The 15,223-nt window shown below is 42.8% G+C and overlaps 1 long non-coding RNA gene across 2 annotated transcripts; it reads right to left on the bottom strand.

Annotated features, from left to right (window-relative positions):
• Window positions 1-3,322: 3,322 nt before the first annotated feature.
• On the bottom strand, window positions 3,323-13,643 carry LOC107313081 (uncharacterized). 2 transcript variants are annotated; one of them, XR_001554807.3, is made up of 2 exons: window positions 12,679-13,643; window positions 3,323-3,731 (listed from the first exon to the last, which is right to left on the bottom strand). It is a non-coding gene; the product is annotated as an uncharacterized LOC107313081 (long non-coding RNA). The 2 variants fall into 2 exon arrangements; XR_014945435.1 differs by lacking the exon at window positions 3,323-3,731 and adding an exon at window positions 9,455-9,643.
• Window positions 13,644-15,223: the final 1,580 nt, after the last annotated feature.

The following is a 15,223-nucleotide window of genomic DNA, read 5'->3' as shown; positions in this document are numbered from 1 at the left end:
TATCTTGGGTGGCAGCACTATCTGTATTGAAACATTCAGTCTCCTGCACATCAGTCCAATCTGAATGAGCAGATCTTCCCTTAAGAATAAGAGAATTAAAAAATGAAACAAAGCGGGTGTTTGGCTGGTCAAAAAGCAAATGTGAGATTTTTGTGAAAATAAAGCGTTTCCAGAGTAAAGCAAGTGAAGGGCAAAATTTATATTAAAGTGGAGGAGAAAATGACAAATTCTGAAGAAGATCCCAAAAGTAAAGTTTATCCCTCAAAGGGATGAGTGTGAAATTGTATTTCATTGGATCCTGAAGTGGGTGCTTTGACCAAACAAATACTTCCAAGCCTCTTCTTGAAATTATCCTGCACCTGGTCTTTGGCAGATTCCAAGCTCAGTGGCCCTGCCCATCCATGCAGCTACAAACAACATTCACAATAAATGTTCATCCTTCAAGGAAGAGGACAAGTGAGATTGGACTGTCCTTCACTGACCAGATCTACAGCCTTCACAATTTCTTTGCAATTTCACTTTCTAGCCCTTCTGTTTCTGTACTGTCTCAAGCTGTCCTTTCAAGTGTGAACAGAAGTCTACTCTGAGTTCATGTCTGAGAAGCTCTCAGAAGTGCATGGATTGAGTACCAGGAGACAAGCTCATTGTGTTGGTGATATGTATTTCATTTTGTGCCTCAACTCTTACAACTATGTGGTACTGGAAGCAGGGAACAGTTCATACCATGGGGCAACATTTTTAAGCTGAGCTCAGAGCTTCATCAGTGAAATGCAAGAAAGAAATGCTGTCCTCTCTGCCTGGTCTAGAATTAAGGCTTGTGGTGGGGGAGAAGGGAAGAAATCTTCCTTGGGGATGCAAAATATGGAAAATGAAATAGAGCAAACAGCAGAGAGATTGACAGACGGAGCCTGATGGATCTATTGCTATTGACTGTAAGCTTGGTTAAGGTGGCAGTTATCAGCTATCATATCATCCCATCTAACAGTGGAAAGGAAATATCAATACTAAAATGTTAAAGGCACAACAACAACAACAAAAAAGCAGAGCAGAGAGAGGATGTGAAATAATGGCACTGCAGTGATTAAGACAGACAGATGGACAGACTGTGATGTTGCTGCAATGACTCTCAGCAGCGCTAGTAATGAAAGTCTACATTTCTCTGGGAGAAAATAAAAAGGAAGATGAATTTGCTCTTGTTCTGCCTGCAGCTCTGGGTAGACTGCAAAACAGATTTCCTGGGCTCTTGAAAGGGACTGCTTAGAGGAAATACCCAAGTCAGGGAGGTTATTCTCCTTTACCCACAAATTAGACCTAGATGTAGTATCTACACCTCCAATTTAGTAGGGAAGGAATGGATTCATACTTTTCCATATACATTATTAAGTCTTAAATGGCTTGAGGTCAGCGATTTCCCAAGAAAAAAAAAAAAATGTGTTTGGTTCTTTCTGCTTTGAACTTGATGATTTTCCATTGCTTGAGGTGAAAATCTTCCCCAAAATGTGTACATGCATGTTTGTGTATGCATGTGTAAGTGGGGGTCAGATGGGCACGTAGCATTGTTATAAATAAAAAGAAAGTAGCTGTCTTCTTGCATTGTGCTTGGAACCAAAGCTTATTTCCCTAGAGGTCCATGTGTCCCATTTTATTTATGATCTCTAATGGCACCATCCCAAATGATGGCTGCTCCACAGATGGGTCTGGTTCCCTGTAGGGGCCTGTCCCACAAGCACAGCTTTTCAGCAGCACCAACCACTTTCTCTTCCAAAAGCCACAGACTTCCATTTTTTCTGTATTTTATTGGCCAACATCTTCTTCTCTCCTCTGCAGTATGGTCTGGGAAAGATGCTTGAGAGACCACAGTGGAAAATGTGGTACTGAAACATCTGGGTAAAAGAGAATTGTTGAGGGACTATGTGTGGTTTGGTTTGGTTTGGTTTGGTTTGGTTTGGTTTGGTTTGGTTTGGTTTGGTTTGGTTTGGTTTGGTCTGGTTGTGTGGAAAACAATTTTTTTAGGGTTATTTTCAGCTGAGCTCACTTCCCATTTCTTTTCAGAATCACCCCTACTCCAAAAACCAAGCTTGTGTTGGAGCAATATCTGAGCCTGAGCCTATTCACCCTTATTCCTCTATTCCCAGATCAGCAACTGCAGTCCCAAAAAGACTATAAAAATTAATGGTGACAGTAAGAAAAAGGGATCTGCCCTGACTCTGCAATTCCCCTTCAAAAGCTGCAGGCAATGCCTGCAGTGCTGCTGATGAGACCAGGAGGAGCCCTCAAGAGAGCATCTTTGCCATCCCCATCCAGCTGAGAAAGCACCCATGTCCCCCTGAGCACCCCCAGAGATCTCTGCTTTATATTTTCCAAAGGAATAGGAGGGAGAAATACAGAGAAAATCTTATTTATACTGATGGTCAGAAGAGAGGCAAGGGGGACTGCATTCATACCCAGACACACGCAGCCTCAGCATCTGAGGCTTCAGCTCGGTTGCCTCCTAACTCATGTCAAGAGGCACTGAGGTGACAGCAGGCAGCTCCAGCCATCCCCCTCCTTCCCCCCACAGGCCTGGCTCTGATTCTTCTTGCTCAGCTTTCAAGGTTCTTTTGGTTTCTAAAGTCGATCCTTTCTGTATCCTACACCTCTTTTCCCTTCATCTTTCACTGGCGCTGGGAGAGAAACATGAAAGTTGGGTTTCCTCTGCAAAGCAAGGCAATAGGGGACCCATGATTGCGATTACAGCCCTTGAACTAATGATGTGTACAGACTCCAGATAACAGCAGTCTCCACTGGTAGGATGGGGATATCCTGTGTTGTCCTAGCTGTGAAAGAAAGAAAATCTGTTTTAACAGGGGCGTATTTCCTCAGCTGGCATAAACCAGCGTACACTCGATGCCTTTCTAAAGGCCAGGATGGATGACGATAGCCCCAGGATGATTTCCCACAAAGCTTCACAGAATCTGAATGAAACGAGCACGATTCATTGCAAGCCCTTAACAAAGCAAGCACACAGCTTGGTGCTTAAATTTCACCACCATCACCGCTATTTTTGTGTACAGCCAGCCAGAGCCATATTTATTTTTCCCAGCATCATCCCCTGCTTGTTTTACAGGAGCAGGACTTGACATACAGGGTGTCTGACAAATAACTTGCCCAGTGCTTCAGCAGCAGAGTCAGGAATCACAGCCTGGTACCGTGCAAATAAACACATCTGTCCTCTGGCTGCGTGGAAAAGTGCAGGCGTGGGATTTAAGGGGTGGTGTTGAACTGGGGATAGGGAGAGAGGTACAAAAAAGGAGCTGAAAACAGAGCCTGTGCGATGAATGTATTTGAGTGGGAGTCAGTGAGTTTATGGTAACTGCATCACATATTCACATTCATCTTTCTTTAAAATATTTTGAGTTTTCTTTACTCACTACCAAGGCAACTAATTCCTGCAGGAAAACAGGGAGAGCTCACACTGAGCAGTTGTAAACAGCAGCGAGCACAGAGCTGTGTGATTTTAGATGCACAGTAGCCAAGTGCCAAGCAGCCAGCAGGTACAGAGAAAACTTCTTGGCATCTGGAAATCTCCTACTGCTGACTCCCAGGCATGTATAACCCACTGACCATGCAACATGGTGTCCATTCATGTGCATGGGATCTCAGATGCCGATGGATTGTTGCTGGATGTGGTCAGTGCTGTTGATGTTGGCAGGCATTAAGCTCCTCACATGCGACTCCAGATTTCTCTTGCCCTGAAAGCAGAGTGAGTTATGTGAAGCATTTCAGCTCCCATCACTAATAGTATTGATCTGACAGTATAGGTTTCAGAGCAGAGGCTTGAACCTTTACAGCCCACACTGAGAAAGGACAGCCTTTGTGCATCCTGTGCCAGGCATCCTGCAGTGATCATAGCAGCACGGGGACAGCTTTTGATGTCAGCTTTCCCTGTGGGGCTCACAGACCTCGGGGAGAGAAGGGATGAAGCTCAGCTGGCTGAGCCTTGGCTTAGTTACAGCATCAATGGTGACCTTGTGGCCTCTGTGAAAAAGCATTCTCAGCCCTCAGGCTGGAAATGTTGGACACCTCTGTCTGATCTATCCACAGGCACTGACACAGACAAACAAGGTCCCAGCTCCGGGAAGTTCATGGAAGATGGATAACACAACACAGATGTTAATGGGCCATAAGGGAAGGCAGAAGAAAATGTGTGGAAGATACCAGTATCTGACACTTTCCTTTCAAATCTAATTGCTCCTTATCTGGTTGATAGAGTGCTTCCAACATCGGAAGCACAAATCTCCATGGTCTGAATGAAGGAGTGAGGACATCACCTGCATGACTGACCTATCTCTAACAATGATGCTTCAGTCTTGAGCTTGCAGCCAAATATTCATGACCAACAATATGCACAGACAAGAGCCACATTAACCATATGAGTAAGTTTAAAGCCACCATTGGCACTGCTCCTTGCCTGCTGTTGTGCTTCAAACCATAAATGTTAAGGGTGAGTTTCCATCCCACCAGTCATATCCTGGCCACTTGGCTCTTCTTTGAGACCAATAAGCATGAATAAGCACAGCTTATCTTAAATACACATGGTGAATACATCACTCAGGTTGAATGCTAGAAAAAGCCTCATCCTTCTCCAATGATCAGAAAATAAAAGAAGGATGGTTCGCTCTCATGCATAATCTGTATCATCCCACAATGAGACTTTACGTCAGATGAAGTAATACTGGAGTTATAGCTCATCAAAATGGAGTCCTAAGCCATTTAGGCACCTCATAAAATCCCACTTTAAAAGAAAAAAAATGTAGAATAGAGATAGTGAGATGATGAGAGAGAGAAGCCCACCACTGACTGCAATATAAACTCCATACCCACACAGATGGAGAGCACTAAGAAATATATTACTCTGCATGGCAGAACAATACCATCTTCAAGCTTTGAACCTTTCAGAAGAAAGTAGCTCTCCAATTATCAAAGGTAGCCAGAGATTTTTTTTGTGTGCTTCCTCTTGACAAGGCTGCTTTCAGATATCTTTAAGGTAATGGAGCTCCAGGACACACAGCTTGACCTTCTGGATGTGTTTTCTCTGAAGTGTTTCCTACCAACACCCAACTATTAAGTCCTCCAGATTCCCTCATCAGTTGAATTGTGGTCTCCATGGTCTAGCTTATGCTTTATTCTTCTGTATGTAGCATCACCTGTAAGGCATGAAAGTTTTCAGGGTTTGTCTGCTATGTCTCAAGTGGAGGTTTTGCAACAGTTTGAGAGCAAAACATAGAGTCATAGAATAGTTTGTGTTGGAAGGGATCTTAAAGACCACCTAACTACTACATGAAGTAGGCTAGAATTAACTCATTGGGCTCCAAAGGGAAAGAAGGAAGAAAATACGAAGAATGACTTGAGAACATCTCCAGAGGATTTGCACAGACGAAGAATGGCACCAGCCCCATACATGTTAAACCTGGCAGCTGCCCTATTTTTGGTATGGGCTCCTCCAGTATTTCTCCAAGGAAACAGGCAACCATCAGTTGATACAGCTTCCTGACATGTTGTAAATTCTCCTTATTATACTGACTGCAGTGGTCATGAGTTCCCTGTCTACTCTTACCCTCTCTGGGGAGCTTAGCACTTTGGGCAAGGTCTGATAGTTCCCCATGCAAAAAACACCTGTCCAGAAGTAGTACCACACTGTTGGTGCCAAGTGTGCAGGACCAAACCCTGCTTATCCCCAGGGAATCCACCTCCAAACAGGTTTTGAACACTCCCCTCCCACCCCATTTTCTGTCAATGCTCTGATTTCTCTTTCCTGACATATGCAATGTTGTGTGATTTCAAATTCTGGATAAACAGTGATAGCAAAGGAGATAAAAAATGCACTTAATTTTCTCTGTTAATAAGATACATGTGTGTAAGCCTGCCTCCCTCCTTCCCTTTCTTCTGAGCTTTCACTGATTCAAGGATCTGTTACTGGGTGCCGGTTGGAAACAGCTCCTCTGTGTTTACTATCTCTGCAGGAGATATTATTGTCTTTCACAGTGTAAAATCGTGTCTGTTTCCAATTCCAGCCTTCCTTCTTTCTCCATTTCCTAGCTAGAGAATGCTTAGATATCCAAATTATTTATTGAGATAAATCTTATTGCTTATCCTTCATATGCAAGGGTAATAAGCATGTGTGCAAGACTGGGGGCTGTGTTTGGATAGCCTACCCTGAGTGCCTTACCTTGATACTGCAATGATGCCAATATATATATATATGGAGGAGCAGGATCCTGGTAGCAGCAGGATCATGGTAGCTTCCCCTAGGGAAAGGTAGAGCTGCCTCAGTGCTGTCAAGACCTCACTATATAGAAGAGATTGGTGTGACAAAGGGAATGAAATGAATAGTTCATTTCATCAATAGAAAACACTGAGGGAAAAGGAGCTGAGGGGAAGGTTGTTGGTTTGCAGCCTTAGCTAATAATCTTTGCCACTATTTTGGGTTAGTTACTATTATCCCTAGCTAAGGAGACTTGCAGTAGTAGATGGAACAGTGAGAGTGTCCCATCTCATTGCAAAGAGCAATGAGGATCAGGGTCACAGCAGAGCTAAACAGTCAGAACCAGGATGGACCATCAGAGCAACTGTTAGTAGAAAACAGGCTGTCACCATCTCCCCAACTCTTTCTGTTTGCTGAGCCAGTGTTGCAGTTTTCATTTCCAGGCAGTAAGCTGGAAATATTTCCTTCTCTGTCTGCAGATGCCAAAGGTGCCTGAGCTGAGACAGAAGCTTTTGGGGGTGGTTCATCACAAAAGGCACCGCAATAAATGCTCTCAGTACGGGAGCAGTTCTGCTCTGAGCATCATGCATGCTTCCTGCCTTCCTCCGCCACACCACGCAGCAGCCTGTCAGGAGTGGGACAGTCATAGCCTTTGCCTGTCAGACTGTGGGATTTCTCTCTCTCTCCCTCTCTCTCTATTCCTTTGGTGCAATGCAGTATTTTCTGCTTTATCTGCTTCACTTGCCGGAGCCCTGTGAGTGCTGGAGAAAAATGAGGGGGTTGCTTTGCAAAGCCTCCCTGCCCACAGCTACTTGTCCTATTGTTGGTGGGTCCATGTTTAGTCCAGCAATTGGGCAGGAGCATGAAGACCATTTCTGCCCCACTTTTGCTGCCTGCTGTTCAAAAACTGAAGGCTGGGAAGAGAGGATCAGTGAAGACATCCGGTGGAGGAGCCCAGTTTCTAGGACATTTGCACCAGCCTGCAGCCCAGAACACATCTAAAAGTGTTTCTTCTTATTTCCTTGAACATTTATCTCAGGAGGGTTTTTTTGCATGGGTAACTATCAGGAGGTGTTCAAGAAAAGGCTAGATGTAGCACTGAGGGACCTGGCTTATTGGCCATAGTGGTGATGGGGTTAGTGGTTGGCTTAGATGATGCGAGTGGTCTTTTCCAACATTAATGACCCTATGATTCCATGAGTCTGTGAATCTGTGATGCTATGTTTGTCGATGTAGGGAGGGATAAGGGAAGTCACCAACAGTATGCAGCTTGTCACATGTAGGATGGAGAAAAAAACAGTTGGGTAAATGCTGATTTTTGCTGGCCAGGGAACGATCCACCTGTACTGATTAGTTCCTTTATGGTGGGCTGACCATGTTATCACCATAGAGAAATGGACCCATGGCTTGACCCTTAGACGTAATTCATAGAATCATAGAATGGTTTGGGTTGGAAAGGATCTCAAAGATCATTGAGCTCCAACATCCCTGCCATGGACAGTGTTACCACCCACCATATCAGGCTACCAAGAGCCACATCCAACCACGAACACCCCCAGGGATGGGGCATCTACAGCTTCTCTGGTCAAAAACATGTTTTGGTGTATTTTACTCTTCAAAATGATTGAAAATTTTAAAGCTACCCCCAAAAGTTATTTGGTCTTTGTCTCGGAGTTACAAGGTTACTAGTTAGGAAGTGGCAGGTGAACATTCACCATGGGACTCTGTGGGTCACTGTGACAGTTAGACTTGGGGATCCTGAATGCCTTTTCCAACCTAAATGATTCTGTGCTTCTGTAATTCTTTTCTAAGACTCTCTGTATATCTTTGGCTTTCTAAGTAGATTGCAAATTCAAAATGCTTGGGTAAACTTTGGGGGGGGGAAAGAGAAATTAAAAAGAACAGGGATTGCTGTTGCAGTTATTTCTGGCGTGTGCCCAGCAATGTATTTAATTGGTTGTACAAGACACAGCAGCAAACAGTGTGTAATTGCCAGCTTTGCACGCTTGGTGGACATGTCCTCAATCACCCTCGCTTCTCAGAGAAAAGGAAAGAAGGGGAGGAAGGAAGCGGATGGATGGCACCAACATTGTGTTTCTCTCCTCCTCGCTCCTGTCCACTCTAATGAGGAGCAGGCAGAATTTCTCCTTCCCCAACAGCCAGGGAGCTTGTTTGAAGCAATTTGGAGGCAATTGAATGAAAAGGAATAAATGAGTGAATATTGCAGTTTATGGATGGCTGAGTCAAACCCACAGGCAGTGATTAGAGGCCCACAGTCCCTCTTATGCTCACAGTAAGAAAATCACTGAATTTCATTCCAATTTAGCTCCAAACAGGAGGCGAACTTATAGTGGGCTGGGTTGTCAGTTATGCCACCTTTTAATATTCATCTGGAGGAAAAACAAAACAGATATATATATATATATATATATATATATTTTATTCTAAACAGTGTCAGTCAATTTAAAGCAGGTTTCCCTGGCTTCCATCCTCTCCTTCTAGCTGAGTTGCAAAGAAATGGGGGTGGAGAGCACACAGCATACACAAGTTCAACTTCCCTACCCTTTCTCCCACCTCCATTTGCCCCACAGATAGATAGTTCTCAACAAGGCTGTTTGCATAGCAGGTCCCTTGTTAGCACTATCTGTGCTGGCTCCTCAGTTTCTTCACCTGTTTACAATCAGCCTGGTGGAACAAAATCAGACTCAAAGAGTGGACAAGATGAGCATGCCATAAAAGAGCTTATCTGAACCTTAATTTCATCACTGCCTCTGCTACAGATTTTCTAAGTGAGCTTAGATAAGCTACCAGAAGGCTTCCCCCCCCCCAAACAAGTTTATGCTTGCTGCATTACCATCAGCAGTGCTGAAATTTACAAGCAGTGGAATAGTCAGACCAAAACACTCAGTGCTTCATTTGCCTTTGTACATGTACATGGAAATCTGGAGTTTCCTCCAGTGTGATACTGGGATGAAGACAGGGCTTGCACTAGGCAGGAAAATGCATCTCCATCTTTAAAGAATGCATGGTCTAAACATAAAAAAAAAAAAGAAAAAGGCAAGAAAAGGAGAGAGATTCACTGAAGGTCACCTGATATGTAAGTGGATTGGGCACTTATTACATCTATCACAGAATCACAGTGTAGATAGGGACCTCTGGAGATCATCCAGTCCAATCATTGTATTCTTAAGCTTGCTTCTCACATCAGTGTTACTCGAAAGATTTTGGTTTATTTATTATCAGGGAAAATATACAGTGAGATTTAAAATGTACTTGTCAAGATACATCTCTCAGAACTGTGTTTCCAGGTCTCATTACACAATGGCTACCATGGCATCCAAATCTGAATCCGCCACATCAATTCTACATCCATTTAGATGGGTAGGATCTTCCACACAGCTAAAAATGGCAAACACAACAGAAAACAAGAAAACAGATCCATGAACTTATTATACAGGAAAAACCCTCTAACAGTTTCTGACAAACCATCCAGGTGAGGAAGTCAAATTTCCCACAGTGTCCAACCTGTGGAAGCTCTCATTTAATACCAGAAAAGCAATAGTCATCAGAAGCTTCCACTGGATTTATACAAGGACTCGACTGTAACTTGCCGCAGTCTTTGTGTTTGCTCCTCTCATTGGGATGCAAGATGTTGTGGTCGGATTTTGGGTGGGTCTGCATCACACATGACGAACCGAAGAGCTTTACTAAGCAACTCCAATCATATGACATGGGCCAGGAGAGCTGAATATTGTCACTGTGCTGCTGCAAGCACCACTACTGCCAACTGCAGTGCATCAGGAGACACTTTCCCACCTCCTCTCTCCTTATGAACAGTTTGGAGATCAGCCATGTCCTGGAAGAGGGCCCAGATATTTACGTTCCTGGACCTTGGCTGATGGCAGGCAGTGTTTGGTTTTGAAAACAACTGCTGATTAAACAAAAATTCCCTGCCGAACAAACAAAAAGAATCCTTTCTTCCCCATTTTTTGACCATCGAGTTATATGCATTTTGCTGGGCAAATCTCTCCACAAACAATTCCAGCAGCAGATGCGCTGCTTTGTCTCATACCTGCACTGACGTTCCCAGAGAAATCATGGAGACAATGAGGGAGAAGTTCTTCAAATGGTTTAACTGACCCTCAATAAAACTTATAGATAAAGAGCCACATAATCATCAGTGCTCTCAGTCTCTGAAAGCTTTTATTTCAGTCCAAAACACCTTTGCTTGCAAAACAGCCTTCGCTGGTAATAGCCAAATATCCATCTTACACAGCCCTTTAGAATACTTTCTTTTCCTCAGTTTAGACCAGTGTCATGATCACTCTCCTGTAAGTTACCAATCTGACACCAAAATAGTTCTGTCCAAGAGGACAGAAACATTCTTTCCAATCCCAGCACAGCATTCTCTTACCCTACAGCAGTGCCATAAACATAGATCATATCTGTACTGCAAGCAACCAACCCCACTGCTTTCAGTTTTAATGCAGACTTTATAGAGTGTGGAGCTGTACATGCCCAAATCATTTAAGTCTAAAAAGAAGACAGTGTTTGGGAGCAAAGATAATTCATTTGGAAAATATCAATTAGACATTGACAGCCCTGTGTCTCTTGAGTAGCCCCTTTGTGCCTGCAGAGTCTTGGACTGCATGGACCATATTTCTCCCACCACGTTCTCTTGTGCTTGACTTTGGATTAAATTTGTGATACTATATTTTCAATGTAATCTGTTGACATAACACCGTATCACATATCTGGGGAGCAACCTAATAGATTTTCCAAGAGGCTTTGCAAACAAAGGTGTATTTTCTGAGTAGATCAGCTGATTACGGAGGTCATCTGAAAATCTGAAAGTTCTCAAGGATCGGGCACTTATTAAAATCAAAATTCTTTGGAAATCTCATACTATAACTTGTTCAATGTGTAGTAGAGACCTATGGCATACCAAGTCCTCGTGTTGCCATCTTCTAAATCCTCCCAGTGCCTTTCCATCCTCTTGTTTTGATGAAGCCCTTGGGTATATGATTATTCTATGCAGCTTTTCATCAAGGCATTTAGAAAGAGCAGCAAATCTACCACCACAAATTATTTTTCAAAGAACTCACATTTCTTTTCCAAACAACATCGTTTTCCAGTAGTATCTTCAATGCCAAAACCAACAGATTAGTGCCTCAAACCTGAAATTTTTGGATGGAAGTGCTGCTCAGCTGCCCTTAGCCCCATTTTCCCACAATGTGATAGCTGCCTGGAATACATTCCTAACAATATACCACCAACTCTTTTCAGGAAGACAAACTAGAAAGTCTAGAAAAATGGAGTAAATGTATCTAGGCACCATAATAATATATTAAAGCTAATTTTCCTATTCCTCAGCTTTTCTTTCCCCAAATTAGTATTTTCACTGAATTCCTTCCAAAGAAGTCTAAAGACAGAGGTAGGAACTTCTTCATGAATACAATGGTATTCCTTTTAAAAACTATTAATAAAACAAACAAACAAACAACTTTTTCCTAGTGTCTTTCTTTTGAAGAACTAACTTTTAGGTTAGCTTTTATGAAGGCTGCTAACTTAGGATCCCAGCTCTGAATGACAGAAAAGATACTGGATAAATTGAGAGAAGCAATTTCTTCTCTTCTTCCACTGTCATTTCTGATCCTCTCTGCTGAGACAGCCGGAAAGAGATCCAATCTGCTTTGGACAAGGGCCCATCTAACCTGATCAGCAGTCCCTGTCATTTTATTCATCCAACAACTGTCAAATATTAATATCCTTCAGTTGATCATTGGTCTAGTTTGGATTGACTTCTAATTCAGTGACCCTGAGGTGAAATCTTTGGTATTTCCTTACTATACATGCCTAAGCCAATGGAACTTGCAAAACATAATTACAGGAAAATACTAGTGGATAGCAATGCATCTGTACAGGTATTTTGGGTCCTCAACACCAAGGAGATGCTAAGTCTATTACCAAGGAGATGCTAAGTCTATTAAGGACACCTCTGAAGATTATGTGTTTTGAAGCAGCTAACAAAAAGAAGCATTATAGTGACATATATCTTGGCAGGCACCATGGAGCATTCTCCCCAAAGGGTTAGTAAATACCCTGTTCACTAGAATTATTTGAAACTGGGTTAGTCACAGTGAGTACAGAAACAATCTTATACTGACCATGAGGTGATTTCATAGGTCTTTCTATCTCTTATTTCTAGCCCTTGCTCCCTTGGGCCATTCATTTCCTCCAATGCAATTGCTTTATTTACTGCTCTAAGGCTGACTCGCTTCACTAATCTACAGAACAATGATGCTATCATTAGTTTTCATTCTAGCCACTTGGCCATGCCTCTCATTACAGAGCAGATGCTCACTATGGTTACCAAGAAAGAAGAGAGCTTCATCTGACGTCTACTGAACGTGATGCTGATCGACCTATCTTACCTTTCAGAAGACCTTCATGATGCATATGGCAGGAGATAGGAGAGCATACTCCCACTCATACCCTTTGCAGAGCATGTCTGATTCCAGTCTGGTCCCTTAAAAGACAACAGAAGCATCTTACAACAATGAAGAGGGAGGTGAGAAGCCCCCAGATGGTCATCCTCATCCACACTTCTTCATATTATTCCACAGAATAATATATAATAAACCTGGCTGTGTTAGGCCAGCCCAGAGATCCTCCCCAAAGTCCAATCTTATTTCCAACTACAGACAGCTAGAGAAATGTCTAGAGAGAAAGAATACAGAACTAAGCAATCACAGAATTCCCTGAATTCTGAATTAATTCCCTGAATTATCCATTCAAGACTCATTTTTCTTTCCATCATGGTTGTGCATCTTCAGTGGGATGGCACATGTGGTGGACAGGTAGCTTTAAGCAGACATATGTTCATATATATTATTCTAACTCAAATTATTCTAGAAAATATGGATACTTCAATTACGATGCCATTGGCTTAATGAACTTGTGTCCTTTTTGGAATAAGTAAAAACTATTCATATTTAGTGAGTGCTTTGGGCAGGACCCATTATTTAGAAATCTTTGTTGTTTCCAGACTCTGCTTTTGAACTGAGGTGATACAACAGAGGTTCAAAGAGTGATCTAGAGAAGTGCTGCCCTTAAACACTTGGGTTCATATGTCTGGTCACTCTGAGTACATAGGAAAATTTTTCCTATCCACTGGGATGAGAACAGGACTGCTTTGCTGCATTCAATTCAAGAAACACAAGGTTCAAAAGCAGCAATGAAGTCAGATAACAAATTGAGAAAAAAAGGAGAGGTGAGGATAAGAGAAATTAGCTCAGTTTGATGATGGGGATCAGGGCAGGTTTGCTCAACTGAAAATCCACACAGCCAGCCCCAATGATTCAACAGTGGAAACAGATAGGGAGACATTTGGGAGACATCTGAGATCTTGAACCTGTCATTTTCTACAATTTCCCCCCAAAATAACATAGGAAACTTCAGTTCCCTCCCTCCCCCTTTTTTTTTCCAAACTAGGATGAAGTTAGAAGCCCTGCCCATGTACGCATCTCAGTGGTGGAGAACAGTTTCCTGTATGAACTTCATGATGTGGATGTTTCAAAGCCAGACAAGATGCCTCTACCCACTTTGTGCCTGCATTTCGGACAAAGAAAAGCAGCTGCCTCAACATTCAAGCCTGCAATGTCGCCCCTAGTTAGACGGCTATTGAACTGCTGTGCCAGCATTTTTTACGGCAGTTTAAAACACTATCAAGGCGGCATCAAACTGCCTTTTACATCCAAACCCAAATGGCTATGGAATGGAGCCCAGAGTGAAATGCTAAATTGGATCCTATCAAATCAGCATCAGATCACACAGGCTAAGCGGTAATGAATGGCTCCTAACGATGGAGTTCATCATTATAAAGTAATGACAAAAGATACATAGCCATTGAGGTCTCCAACAGTGCAACCAGCCGCCACCCATCGCCTATCCCCTCTGCTCTGTCTGCTGCATGCTGACATTTTCCTATTAGGGTGAAGCTCTTTTCTGGGGAGTGTTTTTCTCCCTTTAACTGGCACCAGGTTTCAGGGCTCATTCACAATAAATTATTCAGTCTAAACAGTCACGCAATAAATCTTAAACAGGAAACAATAGATGATTCTCCCTTTAGACACATAGAGCCTACAGAACTAATCTCCTGCTAAGCAGTAGTATGTCCCACCACAGCTGCTGATGGCAAAATTTACAAGGGTAGCATTTGTTTCCTTATGTGCATGTATATTTAGATTGCCCCTGGGCCTCCCCTTCCCAGAGCAACACAAGGTAACTATCACTGCACTTGTGAACTTGTCACCATGGGAGAGGGAAACAGAGAGAAGTTGTGTCATCTCTCTATTTGAAAAAATACTCAGTGATGCAAACTTTCTGTTATTTCACTTACTGAATGAGAGCACTTAGAAGTTGAAGAAAGCGTAGAGTAGCTTTGGTAACTGAACTAGGATTAGCAGTGCTGTATATTCATAGAACCATAGAATCACTTGAGTTGGAAAGGACAATTAAAGGTCATCTACTCCAACCTTCCTGCAATAAACAGGGGCACCTACACCTAGAGCAGGGGCTCAGAGCCTTATCCAGGCTGACCTTGAATGTCTCCAGGAGGAGATCATCCACCACATCTCTGGGCAGCCTGTTTCAGTGCCTCACTGTCCTTATTGTAAAAACTTCTTCCTCATATTCAATCTAAAACTTCCCTCTTTTAGTTTGAAACCATTTCCCCTACAGCTGAGATTCAAGCCTTTCACATAGCTGGTCTTGCATTGATCTTCCTTTAAAATATGGCCTCAGCAAGAAGGCAATGCTACGGAAAGCAATTTTACCCATCTTGAATGTAGAAGTTGCATTTGGAAACAGGTGAAGCTTCAGGCCTACCTGTGGTGCTCAGATCTCTGCACTGTTGCCTAAGCCTATTCCTCCTTTATCCTCCACTGGAATTGAAAGCACAGACTAAGTCGATAGTAT

The sequence above is a fragment of the Coturnix japonica genome, chromosome 1, assembly GCF_054131305.1.
Source record: "Coturnix japonica strain WE chromosome 1, WE-NBRP24, whole genome shotgun sequence".
NCBI classification, from domain to species: Eukaryota; Metazoa; Chordata; class Aves; order Galliformes; family Phasianidae; genus Coturnix; species Coturnix japonica.
The sequence above is the reverse complement of the archived record's forward strand: the minus strand, read 5'-3'. Positions and strand labels throughout refer to the sequence as shown.